Source organism: Sinocyclocheilus anshuiensis, unplaced genomic scaffold, assembly GCF_001515605.1.
Source record: "Sinocyclocheilus anshuiensis isolate Anshui unplaced genomic scaffold, SAMN03320099.WGS_v1.1 scaffold1625, whole genome shotgun sequence".
Lineage (NCBI taxonomy): Eukaryota > Metazoa > Chordata > Actinopteri > Cypriniformes > Cyprinidae > Sinocyclocheilus > Sinocyclocheilus anshuiensis.
The window spans coordinates 900,045-906,254 of NW_015539802.1; the positions used below are offsets into that span (position 1 = coordinate 900,045).

Here is a 6,210-nt window from a genome sequence, read left to right on the forward strand (position 1 = left end):
TTTCTAGCAAATATAAAAAAACAAATGCATTGCTAAACACTGATCATTCTTTTGTGGTGTACTGATTGAAAATCTAAACTACTGGACCAGCAGGGGCGGGGGGGGTTATTAATTATTAAGTTTAAGCACTGCAGTTTCTGAAAAAAGGTACAAAGCTGTCACTGGAGTGGTACCTTTAGGTACAAAAGCTAAAATGTACATCTTTGTACCTTATTTACCCCTAAATGGCACATATTAGTACCTAGAGTGTATATTAGTACCTTTTGAAAGAGTACTACTGTCCCAATGACAGTTTTGTACTTTTTTTCTGAAAAAGTGGAATATACTCAGACTGGATGTGATTTTGTGAGGACAGATTACTTGATAATGGACACTTGTTGCATCACACATGGTGTAAAGCGGTGTTCACAATCACAGCATTTTGCAGCAAAACTTTTACATTTTAATGCGACCTGTTGATTTGTGGAGAGTCTCTTTTTTAACTTTTATTTATAGGACTTTAGAGTGCAGAGAGGAAAATAGTTATAAGAGAGAAGGAGTGGGATCAAGATCTGAACCAGCTCAGACTCAAACATAGGCCATTGAGAGCCAACACCTCTCATAAGTTCAGTGCAGTTGAACTTGCAAATGAGCAGTGATGCATTCACCAGTAAAACTACAGTATCGGGAGGTGGAACACCTTCTGCACTCCCATTGGTAGTTTCTGCATTGAATTGCTGCTCATTTGCATAAAGCTGAGCTCTACTTTGTCACATGACAACAGTTGCTGCTGCTAATGTTGCCGGAAATGACTCTCATTTAGAACAAATGACTTCAGGTCGCTTTGTCATTGCAAACGGATGTAATTGTGTCACTTTATTTATTATATAAGAAATATTTCTTGAGCAGAAAATCAGCATATTAGAATGATTTCTGAAGGATCATGTAGACTGAAGACTGATGAAAATTCAGCTTTGCCATCACAGGAATATAAAATCATTTACAATTATTTAAATATTTACAACTATTTTAAATACAATTATTATTTAAAATAATTTATTAAATTACATTTTAAAATATATGTGACCCAGGACCACAAAACCAGTCATGCATGGGATATGTTTAGCAATAGCCAACAATACAGTTATTTTAAATTGTAATAATTTGTAAAATTACTCTTTTTACTTTATTTGTGATCAAAAAAATCTTACCAACCTCAAACTTTTGAACAGTATTGTATATGGATATTCAGGATTTTATGAGTCACAGCACAGCTGTACAGCTGTCTATTCAGCAACAGCACTCACAAAGGTAATGTTATGTAGCTGGCTAATAAATATGCGGTTGTCAAAACTGCAAAAATTGCAATCACCTTGAGAGCATTAGTAAGAATGTGATAAAACTAAACCGATCAGTAATGGTTTGCGTTGTATGCCATTGTTCTCTAGCACATGTTCATGAATTTAAAGAGTTTAATTTACAGCATATTGATTTTTTCAGAAAAAATGTAAAGAAAATCCAATATTAAAAAAAAACCCTAAATGGCACATATTAGTACCTAGAGTGTATATTAGTACCTTTTGAAAGAGTACTACTGTCCCAATGACAGTTTTGTACTTTTTTTCTGAAAAAGTGGAATATACTCAGACTGGATGTGATTTTGTGAGGACAGATTACTTGATAATGGACACTTGTTGCATCACACATGGTGTAAAGCGGTGTTCACAATCACAGCATTTTGCAGCAAAACTTTTACATTTTAATGCGACCTGTTGATTTGTGGAGAGTCTCTTTTTTAACTTTTATTTATAGGACTTTAGAGTGCAGAGAGGAAAATAGTTATAAGAGAGAAGGAGTGGGATCAAGATCTGAACCAGCTCAGACTCAAACATAGGCCATTGAGAGCCAACACCTCTCATAAGTTCAGTGCAGTTGAACTTGCAAATGAGCAGTGATGCATTCACCAGTAAAACTACAGTATCGGGAGGTGGAACACCTTCTGCACTCCCATTGGTAGTTTCTGCATTGAATTGCTGCTCATTTGCATAAAGCTGAGCTCTACTTTGTCACATGACAACAGTTGCTGCTGCTAATGTTGCCGGAAATGACTCTCATTTAGAACAAATGACTTCAGGTCGCTTTGTCATTGCAAACGGATGTAATTGTGTCACTTTATTTATTATATAAGAAATATTTCTTGAGCAGAAAATCAGCATATTAGAATGATTTCTGAAGGATCATGTAGACTGAAGACTGATGAAAATTCAGCTTTGCCATCACAGGAATATAAAATCATTTACAATTATTTAAATATTTACAACTATTTTAAATACAATTATTATTTAAAATAATTTATTTAAAAAAATATATACATATATATATATGGTAGTTTAGATGCAGTACTGTAAGTGGACGCTGATCTATTTGTCAAGAAACTGATGGAATCAATTAATTGCAAATGAATATATATATATATATTAAAACAGAAAACACTTATTTTAAATTGTAATAAAAATTTCACAATATTACTGTTTTTACTGCATTTTTGATTAAAAATAATAAAAATCCAGCCTTGATGAACATACGAGACCACTTTCAAAAACATTTTAAAATCTTACCAACCCCAAACTTCTGAATGGTAGTATATGTATATATATATATTATATAGCTAGGGTTTGTGTATAGAAGTCCAAAAAAAAGAAACCATGTGAAACTTGTGTATTCATTAGCAGCAGAATTCAGCCATACACTGTCACAACACTTTGACACTTTTTCTTTAATTGGTCTCATGAATGAATCTATTTAGTACAGCCTTAAACAATGTGGGGGAAATTATTTTCATAATATTTGCCTGTTTAGTCCCAATAAACAAGGTCAAAGAGAAAAAGAATGCAAATACCACCATCATAAGGTAAATACGACTGTGAATTAATAAAAAGCTAATGAACTGCACCTGAAATGTTATATAAAATATAACAATGTTTCAGTTTTATGGTGATAATACACTGTTCATTAATATTAATTAGGAGACATAACGTTCACTTAGCCCTTGTTTAAGCAGGTAAGTGGGCGCAAGATATAGTAAATTACCACTTGCATGTTCGTTCAGTCCACACCAGCTGGCAGAGGCTTCAGCTTGGTTGTTTTATGTGGCTGGATACAAATTTTTTTTCTCTGCACTATGACGGAAAGTAACTAAAAAGTAGTGCTGGGCGGTATAACCAAAAATTAATATCACGGTATTTTCCAAAATTATACCGGTTTCACGGTACATGACGGCATTTTTTTTTTCATGCATGACCGGGTGTTAACCATATTTTCTACTGATTGAGAGAGGAAATACTGCAGTATATTGACTTAGAATATCCTATATTACTGTCATGATGAGTGAATATTGTGAAAAAATACCACACTAAATAGTGACTAAACACAACCCCTTTTAATACATGTTAACCAGGAGGCACTCTCATTTATAATCACGTCTGATAAAATAAACATGCATCAACACGAAAGAGCGGCTATGTGGTTGTTTTGGCTATATTACTTTTTTTGTCTCATGCAGCGCACTGCCTGCGTCGGAGTAACTCAAAAAAACAACAAACAAAAACGTGCATGTGATATTAACAGACGAACTACGCTCATATTTATAATTCCAAACAATCAGTAAGCGACAGGTGCTAGGAAATGCTGTTTTGTACTCATTGAAAAGCCTTTCAAAAGAGAAACCCCTTTCAAACAGTGTGTCGCGTTCTGAATGTTGTTTAAGCGACATACGGTATTGCGGTGTTTTAAAAATTCATATCATAACAAAAATAAACACCGGTATTCGGAATGAAAAGGTATACCGCCCAGCAATACTAAAAAGCACAGAAAGTCTTTGCTTTTAAGTCAATGCAGTGTTGATAATGTACAGTATATATGCAAATCATGTGGACTGTCGCTACAGATCATTATAGACATGGGATTAAACAGCATCTGACCTCTATAAATGTTTTGTGACGGAGACTGAATTAAAGGCAGCGAGAGAGACAGTCAGTCCCCGGAGCGAGATCTCCCAGTGGGAGGATTACGCAACACCAACAGTAAGAGCTTTTCAACAGAGCCACATTTATTACCCCCTTGCCACAGCCTGCACCTATCTGCTAAAGCACAAGTAATAGCCTCACCTGAGGTGTCTCGCTTTCCATTTCACACACACATTTATGCACCAAGTCATTGCTTTTCCAAAGCTAAAAGATAAGGCTTCCATTGAAGGATTTCCATCTCGTTCCTGTCACACTTAACTGTAATTAAAGAAAGACTCAATCCTCTCTATTTATATTCTCCACTTCCCTCACACCTCCGTTTATCTTTTCCATCCCTCAATCTTTCTAGCACTTCACCGCCTGCTTTTACTTTGGCATGCTGTAGGGTAAGGAAATTGGTCTCGTAGTGAGAGAGAGAAAAAAAGAGAGCGGCTGTCTCAAAACCTAGTGAGCTGCCTAGCTAGACAGCATTTGCATCACTGAAACATATGAGTATTTGATTTGAACAAATTGAACTCAAAATCCGACCTAGACAGCATTTTTAGGCGTTATATATGTTTGGACATTTTATTTGAATGTCACAACTCAAAACCTAGCGAGCTGCAAACAAAAGATCATTTGGGCATCATAAGCACATTTGAGCACACGATTTTAATGTCTGAACTCAAAAATCTGGTCAGCTTCCTATACATGCACATATTTTTTTGCATCATAAATGCATTTGAACATTTGAACTTCCAGACTGAAAATGTAGTGAGCCGACAACCCAGACATAATTTTTTAGACATCATAACCATGTTTGAATGTTTGATTTGAACATTCAAACTAAAAATCTAAGTGAGCAGCCTAACTAGACCACATTTTCTGGATTATACAGGAATATTTAAATGTTTGAACTGAGCATTTAACTCAACACCTTATAAGCTGCCTAGACTGTACTAATGAGTTGCCTACGTAGACTGCATTTTAGGCATGATGAACACAATTATACATTTGATCTTATCTGAAACTCTAAACCTAATGAGTTGCCTACTTTCCTGAGTACCTGAGTTACCTACTTATGGATCATAAGAATGTTAAAACATTTAACCTGAACGTTCGAACGCAAAACCTAATGAGCCGTCAACCTAGACAGCATTATTTTGAGTACTTTAGGGGCATTTAAATGTTTGAATCAAGCATATGAAATCAAAGCCGAGTTAGCTTCCTATCTAGATGGCATTTTTATGCATCATAAGCATGATTATTTGATTGTAATATCCCAAATTCAAAACCTAATGATTTTCCTACTTAGACAGCATTTTTGGGCAACATTGTAGACATGCTAAAATGTTCAAATTGAATATTCAAACTTAAAACCTATAGTGAGCTGCCTAACTAAACATGATTTTTAGGAACTAATGAAATGTTTAATTGTTTGAATCAAGTATTTAAGCTCAAAATTTAATGAGATGCCTACCTAGATTACATTTTTGGCATCATAAGCACAATATATTTGATTCTAGTAGTCGAAACTCCAAACCTAGTAACCAGTTTTAGGCATTGAAGGCATGTTTGAACATTCAGTTTGTACATTTAAAGGTGTAGCAAATTAGCTCAAAAGGGAAATGTATATAAATAATTACAGTTAATTATGATTAATTACAATTATTTATATCAGCTGCCAGTAGTAATTGTAGCAGAATTAAATTGCCATCAACCAATCTGTTCGTCCAGAGAACATTCAGTGTAATTTCATATCAACTCTAGGAAAGGATATTTCCGTGGCCACAGAAAATACTTTCATACAGTATTAATGCATTAGAGCATGTAGTAAGGATCAAAATCGTAAAGGGACAATTAATTTGCAAGGCAGAATCAGAAACTCATGTAATTTGTGCACAAGAGTTTTATTAACTAAACACTAACACAAACTAGTCTCTGGAAAACCAGAGAATGAAGCTATGAAAAGAGTTAACCACCTGAGTGAAACCATCAGCGCCATTTTAGAACGGCGTCTACAGCTTATACTAAACCTCTGTTTGGTTTAGTTAAATGTACGATACTTTCATTTCCTTGGCCTGGAACGAGTGTATGGATGCAGTCTCGGATGAAAGTCTCGATGATGGTTTGGAGGTTCGGTGGTGTAGGAGTCGCGATCACCTTCTTCCGGGTTTGAAGAGTGATGAACGGGGTCTACGTTCTGACTCGATGGTGATTGGGAGTT

At 35.1% G+C, this 6,210-nt stretch overlaps 1 protein-coding gene across 1 annotated transcript in view; it reads right to left on the bottom strand.

Moving 5' to 3' along the window:
* Window positions 1-6,210, bottom strand: part of LOC107683900 (IQ motif and SEC7 domain-containing protein 1-like) — a 73,177-nt gene that overhangs the window by 26,810 nt on the left and 40,157 nt on the right. The window lies entirely within an intron of this gene.